Source organism: Branchiostoma lanceolatum, chromosome 5 (assembly GCF_035083965.1).
Source record: "Branchiostoma lanceolatum isolate klBraLanc5 chromosome 5, klBraLanc5.hap2, whole genome shotgun sequence".
NCBI classification, from domain to species: domain Eukaryota; kingdom Metazoa; phylum Chordata; class Leptocardii; order Amphioxiformes; family Branchiostomatidae; genus Branchiostoma; species Branchiostoma lanceolatum.
In genome coordinates, this window is record NC_089726.1 from 14,046,207 (window position 1) to 14,058,706 (window position 12,500).

Below are 12,500 nucleotides of genomic sequence, written 5' to 3' on the forward strand. Positions count from 1 at the left end.
ATCAGTAGGGAGAACATGTTTATTTTATACCAATCAATCAATGATCTCTTGGGAAAGGATACAAGCTGGAAAGTGATGGCTTTGGATGAATATTCCAGACATTTCTAAGTTAAGCATTCATATTCATAGCTGGAATAACAAGGAACAAATCAGCGGGAGACGGTTGGTACAAATATCATTATACACATGCGCTGCACTAATACTTCATTTGTCATTCAACTAAAATTTGACTTTCATCGGTGGGGCATAAACCAAGGCCTCTTCAATTTCCCCAAAATTTGTATCCAGAGTGTTTAGAAGCATTCCAGATTGAAGATAAGTCTATTGATACATGTATATGGCAGCGTGAGTGAATAAGATCAAGTTTTTTATTTAGCTGCATACTACAAGGGCAACTTAAAACAAGGTTGAATAATCAAACCCTTGATATCAGATTGCTAAGTCTTCACATCAGATCTAGAGCGGCCTTGAGAACCAGGTTATCACAGAACATGAACTAGTCACTAGAAACAACACAGCTACAAGTTAGTACAACCACAAAATCTATCAAGGATTGCCTATCATATATACTGACACAGCAATAGACTGCTAATGAACAAAAATCAATCACTCCGCCTAAAGCTGGACCATGCTGGTCAGTGTGAAGGGCTGGTGATGTTTAACATGTACAACCAATTACTTAGCACCAAGGACAGTCACCTGAGTTATCATATCTTCAGCGCTGCTTTCATCTATAAAGCTAAAATTCATTATAAAATCAGTCTGCTGAAGACGAGGGCTGACAGTTAGGGGCAAACATAAGTTGCCTCTGCATGCTTGGAATTATTCACAATACCCTAGGAATCCTGCCTTAGTACCTTTAACTCTCATGGTAGCATCACGAATACCATTACAAAGTTTTCTGCTCGGCAGATTGTATTCTATCATATAAAAATCTAGGGTTAGCCTTATACAATTTAGCAACTTTGAGTTAAGCATACAATAAGTCAGTCTGTAGACTAATTAGTTTGGAATCAAAAGGCAGGAATCACGATGAAACAGACTGCCGATGATGAATGACTCTGAATAAGACGCTGAAAATTCATAGATCATTTCTAGCTGTCACCATTAAATATATTCTTTTCAGATGTTGTTGCCAGACTTGTCAAACATGTCTGGGATATAAGGGAAGGAAAGACGACTTTCATCTAGAGGTCAATAAATTTTATCAACTTAAACCACACATACATGTGTATCTAGCCATCTAAAGCTAGACATTGCCAGTGAAAATCCCTCCTACCAATTCGGACCAATACATAACTCTGTGTTGGGCCACAACACAGTGTGAAATGAGTCCAGTTCTATGGGAAGCTAATAGTGATACAGAGTTACCAATCAAAGCCCTGTGCTTGTCTCTTAGGCACCAAGTCTCTAGACTGTCAATAATTCCAGGCTCTGCGGAGCTAATAATCATCAAGAGTCCTAGTCTACCTGCCCCTTGAGTCTGACTTGAAAGGGCCTCTTAAGTTCCCAGCTTTGATGTCAAGTTGCCTCCCACTTGTCACATCTGTTCACATCAATTGCCCCACAACAAATCCATCCATTTCCCCACAACAAAGATAAAACCGATCAAGACCAATGAATATTTCAAGCACAGGAAATGGGATGAAATGCTTCAATGTCAAAGTATGTTGCAACGGATCGTCCCACTATCACTATTGACCTGTATCTTAAAATATTCACCTCAAGCACCTTATAGGGGGGCTCTATGGCTGCATGAAACAAGACAGAAAAATTCACAAAATCTGTCACAGTTTCTCTAACTACAAACTTATCTTCCAGCATTCATCCTAATTGAAATCTAATGTTCACAAACCAATATGAAAGCTCTACCACATTTGGTCTAGCCACAGGAAATTGAAGCTCAACTGTGACACATTTGTGCAAGAAAAGAAGGATAACAGAATCTACTTATCCATCAACAAGGCTGCATTCAGATCTGGCCCTACAACATCAACTCATTTTCTTGCTAGCAATGTGAAAACCATGGGGAGAAAAAGAGCACGTCTTTCACCTGCAAGAGATTGCTTCTCGGCCGGGACCAGACTGATGGATTTGTGGGTGTTACTTGCTCCCATTGAAAATCCTCTCAAGACTAGATTGAAAGACATTTAATCATGGCCCCAAACCATCAGCTGACATTCAGAGTCACATGCAGGGATTGGGCAGGAAGTTAGACCTACTGTCTCCCTTGGATATCAGGCCTGTGGCTGCATGATAAACACCTAAGCTTCGGCCGCTGCTCTTAGCTATAGGCACTTTCTGGGAAATGAGTGGCAAAACATTGCCTAGACAGGACTGTTTCAGTGCATAGCAAAATTGACTGCAACTTTGCTGTAACTTTTCTGAATAATGATATTCACATAGTATAGATATATCTCTCAACCTTTTCCCAACATTGGCTCAACAATGTGTGCTATGCTTGTGGAAGTATCTCACTGGCTACTAATGGCAGACCTAAATATGACTGGAGAGTACTTGAAGAAAATGTCCCATCACTGAAAGAACCTTGGCTATAGACACTTCACCACAACTAGTGTAGGGAGAACATTACAAAATTCTGATTTTTCCTTTGTAATTGTATCACTTCCTTACCAAAACAAGTTACAAGGCACTTGTGCACTAAAATGTGCAATTGAATGCTTTGACAAACAATTAAAGAAAGTTCAATTTCAGCCACTTAGGTATAGACTTTAGAGTACTTCAACCTCTTGTTAGACCCTATTGGTTACTACTTAACAGACCTGAAATGCCAGGATGTATTGCATGAAAAGGGTTGAAATCTGAGGCACTACTGAGCCAGGAAAACATCTCAATCATCTGCTGAGAGCTGTGTTATTTTCCAACAAATTGAAGCAGACACTCCAAAAGTCACATAGCAAAATAAGGCTACCTAGATTGCTGCTACAGATAGTAATTTTCAATTTTTGATCACCGTACTAAGTTTTGGAAAAGCCATGCATAGCTGAACCTAGGTTGAAAATTAGTTCATGTGTGATGGTTAATTCATGATGCAATTACTACAAATTGGACTGCTTAGCAGGAAATTCACTAATATGACATAATTGGCTGGCAAGTTGATATCACAACTACTAACCTCTTGTGAATAGAAGAGTTAGCAGTGACAAGAGTAGCATGGAAAATTGCATCAATACAGACTTGACAACTGGCAGGATTCCATAGTATTAATAAGTACATATATCCTGCACAGTACACCATTAATAAGTCTCTACTACATGCAAAAAACATGAAAGTACCTTTAGAACTTTTGAACTACAGCTGACATCAAATCACCCGGATGGAGGCCTGGCAAACCTCCGTCTCGTATCAGCCATACGGTGATTTACATCATTCACCCGGACGGGAGACCTGGCACATCCATGTCTTGTACAAGCCAACAAAAGGGTATGCCCACCCATTAGGGCCGGTATAATCACGAGGGTACGTAAGCACGTCGACTGATGATGATGACATCAAACAATGTTCTGGAATGAACATTTGGCAAAAAGGAGATGACCTTTGTCCATTTTAGTTGAAATTTATGGATATCTCAGATGGATATCCTTACCATGCTCCATAGTACATTTATACTCAGTTCTATCAAACTTCTTGATTTAAAAAAAGGGACCAGTCAGAAATTTGAGATTCAGTCACAACCTCAGGTACAATGTCAATGCCTAATAAGAAACATACAAACTTTCTATCACCTTGTTATCCTGTTCTGCTATCTTTCTATCAAAATGCAAACAGTTTTCTTAATCTCTTGTCTGAGGGGAAGACTTAAGTCTAGAAACAGCTACCCTTACAACCAAAATCACATTCATAGATTTCTCCCACCAGGTCTTTAGCAAGTGTTTCATGGCTCAGACTGCAGGTTAATGTATCAGATCAGGGTCTCTTCTGGGACTCCAGCCAACCCCCACTCTGCAGTTACAACAGACATTCTTTAGATTATTGACTTTTTTGACTTCAGTCTTATATGTGACTTTTTGTCATCAATTTGCCCCTTTAACTAGGTTTTGGGGCCAGAGGTCAAACAACACCACAGAGAGACAATCTCTCCGGAGAACGCTAATTTTCTGCCCCGACTTCCCATTCAAAATGGAACTTTTATCTGATATCAGTGAAGATTATTTCCTTAACACAAGAGATTTTGATTTCCTTCTTTCCCCAAAGGAAAATGTTTAGAAATATTCCCAATCTATTGCCTAGTTATCTCCCCCATGTGGGAATGGGTTAAGCCCACTGGTGATGTCACTCCACAGCGGTGTCCAGACCTCTGGCCTCACATCCTCCTGTGAACCCACCTTGGGACAAACCTCTTCAACAGTTGGTTTTACTTTAGGTTACAGTAGCTGGCAGGGATTCAAGACAGGGAAGTAACAATTGTATGCCTGAGGAAAAACTAATTTCTGAAACAGTTACACTTTGACAAGGTACATGTACATGTGCCTTGACTGCCAATCAGCTTCTATAAGAGAAAACCAGGTAGTTTGCTATGAATCTGGCTTGCATAAAGACATTAGACTTTGGAGATTCAAGGTGTGATCCACGTCAAAGCAAACTTTAACAGTGTTTAGACTGTTATGTAGGCCAGAGTAGAGGGGAAATGATTGCTATGGGCAGTGGCTATATATATCCTCAGCTAGTAGTATCCTGGTCGGCTAACTGCCTAGTACTTTTTTAATGTCATCTCCCTCTTTTCTTTCTGAATAGGACCAGTGAAATTAGAGAAAAAAATTAATTATTTAAGAAAAGGAAAACTGGCCATGGTATACCCCTGAAAAAATGTTTGATATTTCAATTCAAATAGATCCAGTAACTTTAGGAACAACTACACAATGTAACGTTGGGTAACATAAATTCGCGGGGTACTTAAATTCGGGATTTTTCGAAAACGGGGTGTTTAGGGATATGTGCTAGATGCAACATCAGTAATACCGCTAGAAATGCAAACTTGACAGACTAACGCATTCAGAACACTGTCTGAAAAACTTCGATAACCATGCATTAGAAGTTGGCTACGTCAAAAACTCTCCGTCCCTTATTGTCACAGTTTGAGGGCTTCGTGGGAGAATTATATGTACATAGTTGTTCGCTGGTTTATAAGACAAATGTCACATCCGCTTCCTGCTCAACACAATTATGTACAATACAACTTATTAGAATCTCTTTTGCTAACCTACAACTGGACTCTAAGTGTGATTAATCATCAAAACGCCTCTTTGTTGCTACAACCAATGGCTACGGCACTACGGTGAATTTTCCCGCCGCCATATTCGTTACCCAGAATCCTGCTATTCGGCAGACGACAAACGTTTGCGAGGAACACTTTATTGTCTAAATGTTGTGTGTGATAGTGGACTGATGGCGATATTTTCCTCAACGTTTGCTCTTAGCACAAGCAGAAACACATGGACATAGTAGTATTACCATTTCTACGGCGTCCAGCTAACGCCCCGATGAATAATGTACAAATTTCCATGACGGTGGGGGTGAACTTTGAGTGACGTTCTACCGACTCAACACACGGGTTGTTCCCGAAGGCCTGATGCGTGCGGTACGGCCGTTTTTTCGTGTATTTTTTTTACTTGGACACGTCTATATCCATAGCACTCTCCTCAAGCCAAGGATGGAACGAATAGCTGCTGTATAAAATGTGATTAGCGGTAAGATATTCAAGACGAATCTTCTCTCCCGAATTAATGTGCCCCCCTGTCCGACAACACCGCCATTGTGCGTGCGGCGGACGGTAGTTTCAAGTTGAAATATTATGGTGTCAGCACGACTAGAGACAAAATCTACCATAGATATGATTAGTGCAAACTAAGATAGTACATGATACTGACAGAATAATAGAAAAAAAGGATGGTTTATTGTTCTGCTAGATTGATTTCAGTCAACCATTATCGGAAAAATCCCGAATTTATGTTACCCAACGTTACCTGGGTGACTTCCATATACATGTTGTATACATAGAAGTTACTGACTAAGGATGGTGATGATATATTAATATTATCGGTGGGGATAATCAGATAATTATCTTTTGCAAATGTTCACAAGTGGAAATCAGTTGTAGTTTGTCCATAATCAATCACACTGCCTACAAGAAAGCCAAATCTTCACAATACTGTTCTTATGTTCTTCCTGGTTTGCTCATGATACTTCATTTTGGTTGGCCTTGAAATGATACTGTAAAATCATGAAAATTTCGCATTGTTTTAATTTTGGCAGTTTTTGCTCCACCGCAAATTCAGAGCAGCACAAGTATGTATCCCTTGTATGTACATGACATTGTATAACTACTGCACTGCAAAAATGTTTCAACCACAAAGTATAACACAGCGAAAACCTCCCTTTCCCTCCTATTGCGAAATAAAACTACCGTGAAAGTAAATGAATTTACAGTATTCTGCTTGTGCGGCAAGGCATACAAAATCAATTAACGTTCCTCACTTTACATGAGCATCTTGATAGAATGTTTGGAAAAACAATATGATATTTCAGGTCAAAGTTATGGTCTCCTGGGTTTAAAAAGTATGACATGTGTCAATACCTACCCTATAGGGAAATTTGTCAACACCCACACAAAGCAAACACTGACATTCACTAGCACTACCTTCCTATAGCTAAATGTTGATTTCAATCAAGATACAATACAGAATCAAGCAAAAGGTTAATAGAGTCTGAGTTCAAAGTCAGCATGCCCTCATGTGGCCCTCGTGTGACCCCTCATGCTTCTGCAAAATTATACCACCAAGTTCACAAGTCACTATGGGACAGTGTCCCTACCTTCAGCAACACGACCTGCTTGTGAGAGAATTACTGTCAACCCTCAGGTCCGGCTGCCTGGGTTAACCCTGCATGGAGCAGACTGGTACCTGCACACACCTTCCCCTGGCCTTCCCCTGCCTCATTGATCCCTCCCTAGCCCTGAAGATCCCAGCGGAAGTTACCATTCATCACTTCTCTGTGGGCTGGGGCAGGTCGGCCTTTCCTCTGGTGGCTGTGGTTATTATCCAGGAAGCCTTGCAGCTCCATATATTTCCTCATATCGCCCCAGGCTCTCTAAATGGGTACGCTCCACTCTGGTAGTATTGGAGCATGTACAAGGCACCGTCATGATTGGATGCAGTTTGCCTTGACAGCCAGCGATACAAAGTTGCTGTACTGCCTGGCTGGGTTCTGCTAATAACAGTACTTCAAAGCGAGGAGGATACGAGCTAGCCATCCATTCTGGAGACATTTTCCAATATTGCCTGCTACTTGGGGCTGAGAATAATGATTTCATATGTGGGACTGGCCGTAGTAGGAGATAAATGGCAGGCATGACATAAGTATTATATGTGAAGGGCTTGCCTATGTGTCCCAATACCCTCCATTATATGGTGTCAGAGAGATTCCTTGAACCATGACACTTTGCTTTCATATTGCACATTTCCAACAAGAATCAGAAAACTCACTTTAACATGAAGGAGTCATTGTAGAATATGAACAGTTGCAGCAGGAAGATCAATATGGCATATGGAAATACTTTCTCTTTCAAAGCATTAAGACTTCAATAGCATGATAGTACGTAATCATATATATTAAGAACTTATTAAGTAAGACCTGCATTATGCTTATCAACAACTGCTTACCAACTACTTCCACGATTACACAATCACCAGTCCTGTAGTAATTCAATTTAGTTCTGACAGGTTTGCATTACTTTGATAAGGTTATTGTACAAAGTCTACACTCACATCAGATGGTTAACCTTATATGGAGATTGTCATTTGTAAAACTGCCTCATGTGTGCTGATAGAGACACATTAAGTTCAATGATATGAATTGCTTTTCCAGAGCAGACACACATGGCCAAGTATATGATTCAACATTGTACAATGAAAGGAAAGTTTTGCCTAGAAATGATAAGGGATTAGAATAAAATAGTAAGCGAAAATATATTCCCAGCCACCCGGGCGCACGAATGGAGGTCAAGGGTCACTTCCTTCAGAGAAATTCTCTACGATTGATACTATCGATCAATCCTAACATGATAAATCCTTCCTAATTCAATATTGTATCTTCGCATTTCCTTGACCCAATTGTTTTGGCTTTATTCCCAGGGTAATCTGTATTCCCATATCCCACAGACCCTCCCCAAACACCATCATCACACATCATCCTACCTCAGGTCCATTCTGTTATTAGACAAAGAGATAGCAGGGCCTCTCTGGTCTTGTGAGTGTAATATTTCACCTGTCAGATGCAGCAACTTGAATCTGCGGCCTTATTAGCTGCTGTACTCAACTCTGACATGTATATAGTACATGTACAGTATGCCCAAAAACTAATTCATTACAAGATGACATGGAAGACAAATACAAGTATAATGACATTGAACTGACAAAAATGAAAGTAAGAAGCTAAGCACAGCAGAAGTCCACAAAGGTTTTACCTAAAACATGCTTTTTTAAAGATTCAATAATGTGACACGACAAGTCTTTAAATCTCTTACTAAAATTCCTTTTTCAAGCGTAATCTAATGGACAGTGTAACAAGCCCGTACCATGCACAAAGATGTGGTAGACAGGCAGTAATATTACTATTACTGGTATGTATTCACCCATGAATGTACATCATTAAGACAATATACATACCTACATGTAAGTTATGTATGAATGGTTTCCAATCACCCATAACTTTTATATATTGCATGTACTTCAAACTCATATCAGTAAAAGACCAGGCTAATACTGTACCACCATTTATCAATTGATAATCCTTCGACAGCTTATTGAAGTTCAAGGCTGTGTAAAAACATTGCTGCTATCAGCACATAGTGGGAAGTCAAGGCTTCAATTTTTCAAGCCCGAATTCTAATATAAATTTGCCTATAACTTCACTGCCAGTATCACAGTCAGATAAAGTTTAGAACCAATGGACCACTGCATATTACTGTCAATCATCTTGAGTGTGGTTACATTTAATTTGCTTTTATGGAGCGTAAGGCATATTGAATAGCCCCCAGGCACACGCAGGGCACATATAAATCATTACCTAATATCCTGGTACTTCAGTAATCTAACACACAAGGCTAGTTTGATTTTGCATCATGGGACAAGGGCCACACAACAGCCCTGCACTCCTTTTCGCTGAGCTCAGCATTTCTCGAACAGTACTTGAATGCTACAAAGTTGCTTTGCTGTTACATGGATAGATTTGGGAGTGTAAAAAATACATCTTAGCAAAGGCAGAGATCAAAATACCAGACCTGACTGCATTATGTTTTATTTATAACTTGAGTGGTTATGTGGGGCACAATTTGGGCCTGCGACGTATCTTTTGAATTTATCCTAGGATAATGGAAAATGCTTAAATTCAGCTTCTTCCAAGCCTTCAATTTCTACTTTTAATAACTGAATTTGTTCAATTACAGGTGTGATTTATCAAGCTGGACACACATGTTTATATCACAAATCAAAAAGAAGCTGAACCCGTGAGCAACATGATAATAAAAATATGTTTCATCATGGCAAAGGCTCCCACCACACCATTGCTACTGTAACATATGCATTGACAAATCGTCTGAACTTTGACATATCAATCTCCACAATGAGTCATACGCCATTTCAACACTTCGCTCTCAAACTTGCTGAGACGGACTTTGTAGTAAACTTTATATTTGGCGTCTGTTCGTGCAAAGAGTAAGCAATGGTCTGTCTAAAGTTTGTGTGCAGCATGTCCACTGATGAGAGCTGACTGCAGCCAAGACAGGAACCAGGAATTCTCCTGGCCAGCTTCTATCTAATTTGTATTGAGCTTGAACAGATTTCCTCACTGGAAAGAAGCCAGCCTGTAGTTTCCAATAGGGTGTTATTGGATTCTCCATCCACAATCAACTTTAATGTTCCAATAACCTACGCACTCCCCATTCCGACGCTTCTACAATAATGAAGACACATCGGTCCTCTGCCCATTCGGGGCTTCTCATAAGCCTGACAACTGCTGTATATTTTCAAGGTGACACCGATTCTGGCTTCATAGTCCTGGGATGTGCCATAAAATGTGACAAGTGGGAAGATATGTATTGTTTTGGAATGGCTAGGTCTGTAACCCTTTCCAATATTTTGCAGGTGACAGATAGCTTCCGGACCTAGGTAAGGAGGGCACCATCTGGTCAAGGTCAAAGTCAGCTCAGAAAGTACAGCAAGTCTCAAGCTTGGATAACTAGCTGTCATCAGCAACACTTTAATTGCAAAAGTGAAGGTTTAAAGAAAATATTCCTTTGTCATTTTGGATAAGATGAATCTGCAATAATATATTGTTCTAGTAATGAGTATACATAGATACAACACCAAGTTCACTGCATGTCTTACATTGTTTATCTATTATGATTAGAAGATACATGCAAAAATGGGGTCGTGTGGCGCAACGACAGAGTGTTTGACTCAGAACCAAGAGGTCCCGAGTTCGAATCCTGTCATGTCACCGATCTTGTGCCCTTGGGAAAAGCACTTTACACGACTTTCCTCCATCCAAGTGTAAATGGGTACCTGACTTCGGTTGGGGAAAGTCGTATTGAGGTCACCTGGTGGCGCCGAATGGCAGCCGCCCAGACCCTTGCGACAGTTCCACAAAAATGCAAGTGTGGATAAGATATTATATATGTTGTGTATTATGTGAAACCTGTAATACCCTGCATCAATTCAGCGCTAGAAAGGCTGCCATTGCGGGTAATTTCTGACCAATAAAAACCATTATTATTATTATTATAAAATAGAATCATACTGTTTCTCAAAAATCCCAGTTCCTGGAGAACAAAAGGCCCAGTACTCCAGGAACCGGGAGCTTGAGAAACATAATGCAATTTGGCCTCTCCACATCTGCTTGGAGATTATCAAAAGACACAATATCCTATCATGTTTCAGCTATTTAAGTGAATCTTCAAATATGATCTTTATGATATGTCTACAATTGGGTTGACTTAGAATGGGTCCCCTTTCCGAAACCTCCCTTTACTTCGGTTCAGAAACTTTCATCCAATTACGGTAGTTTATCCCTAGGCAATCGATGTCTGTGTGACAAAGAGGAAACTTTTCCTGAAGGTCCACATAACCTTGGGGGAAAATCCATATCCTTTCTTCATCTACCCAGGTTCTGAATACTAAAAGAAGAAGAGCAATAATCCCATTTCCGTGGAATTAACATCACCATGGAGACCACAATTATTAAATGATGAGAGTTAATGGTATCTGGTCTTGCACAGAGGACTAACTCACAAAACCCAATAGAAGATGCGGCTCAGATAACATGCTGGCATCCTGACCTTCACATTATCATGGTGGGACTGAAAATAGAATGCCTCCCTAACGAAATCATGAAGTGGTATATTTGTATTGATTGCCCTGTTGTCAGCAACATGTCTGGAAAATGTGATCATTTTTTTTCTCTCTAGCTTTTCCGGACATACACTTGTGTTGTATTGATTCCTTGGTTTTCCTCCATCTCGGATTTCTGATCAACCTTGACATAGGGGCGGAAGTGGCATAAATATTCAGAGGGGCTTTGGTTCCCAGATAGAGCATCTGAGCCCTTGTGTGGGAGAGTCACATAATTCAGCAGATTTTGTCTAAGACAGTGCAACTTTTTTGATTGACAGCCTGATCACACAAGGTTTAAGTACAAATGCAGGTATTCCAGTCACAATCAGTTGAGCATCTTACGAGCTGGTTGCTGGCAGCGGTAGATCACAACTGATGATAACTCATAACTGTATGATATGTTCACCAAGGCTTTAATCTGTTTGGACGACTTGAAAATCAGCATCCAAGCTTCCCTGGAATAAAAATGAGTATGGAAATAGTCCTATAATATATTTCTATTACTCAGGGAACAAGCATTAAACAGTCATATAATGTTTCATTCAACTTATGACCTATAAAATGTCTATTTTCCCATTTCAATCTAACTTATCTTCAAAATTAGTTTGCACGTGGAAGCGCATCTTTTTACAATGCACCATATATAGCCTCAGCTTTTCAACTCCTCTCCTCCAAAGTTGTACAGTAGAGCCTACCTTTTTGCAGTAAAAAAATAACTATTCTTCATACGGCCATCTTGACTTTTAAATGTATCCACAAAATGGGCAAAGTAAATAACTCTCCCGTGCAGCAGTAAAGTAGCAAGATTACAGAAATCTAGTCACAGACTAGATAGTGGTCTGTGGAGAAAATGCAGTAACTTTATCTCTACAATGCACTAAGCCAAGACTCTGCGTCTGGCAAAGGGCAGCAGACCCTACATGCTGTCCCATTTTGATAGTAATCTTCCAATAAGTAAGGTTGGTTACTTCACAATACACACAGTAACATGGTCTCAAATGGAATCTGGGCACAGAATTACAGATAGGGGGAATCGTGGTAGGCAGACTTTAGGTCGCCTCTGATATTCTCCTCCAGTCACGTAGTCCGAGA

At 40.0% G+C, this 12,500-nt stretch overlaps 1 protein-coding gene across 4 annotated transcripts in view; it reads right to left on the reverse strand.

Moving 5' to 3' along the window:
- LOC136435321 (plexin-A1-like) overlaps positions 1 to 12,500 on the reverse strand; it is a 102,741-nt gene that overhangs the window by 61,130 nt on the left and 29,111 nt on the right. The window lies entirely within an intron of this gene.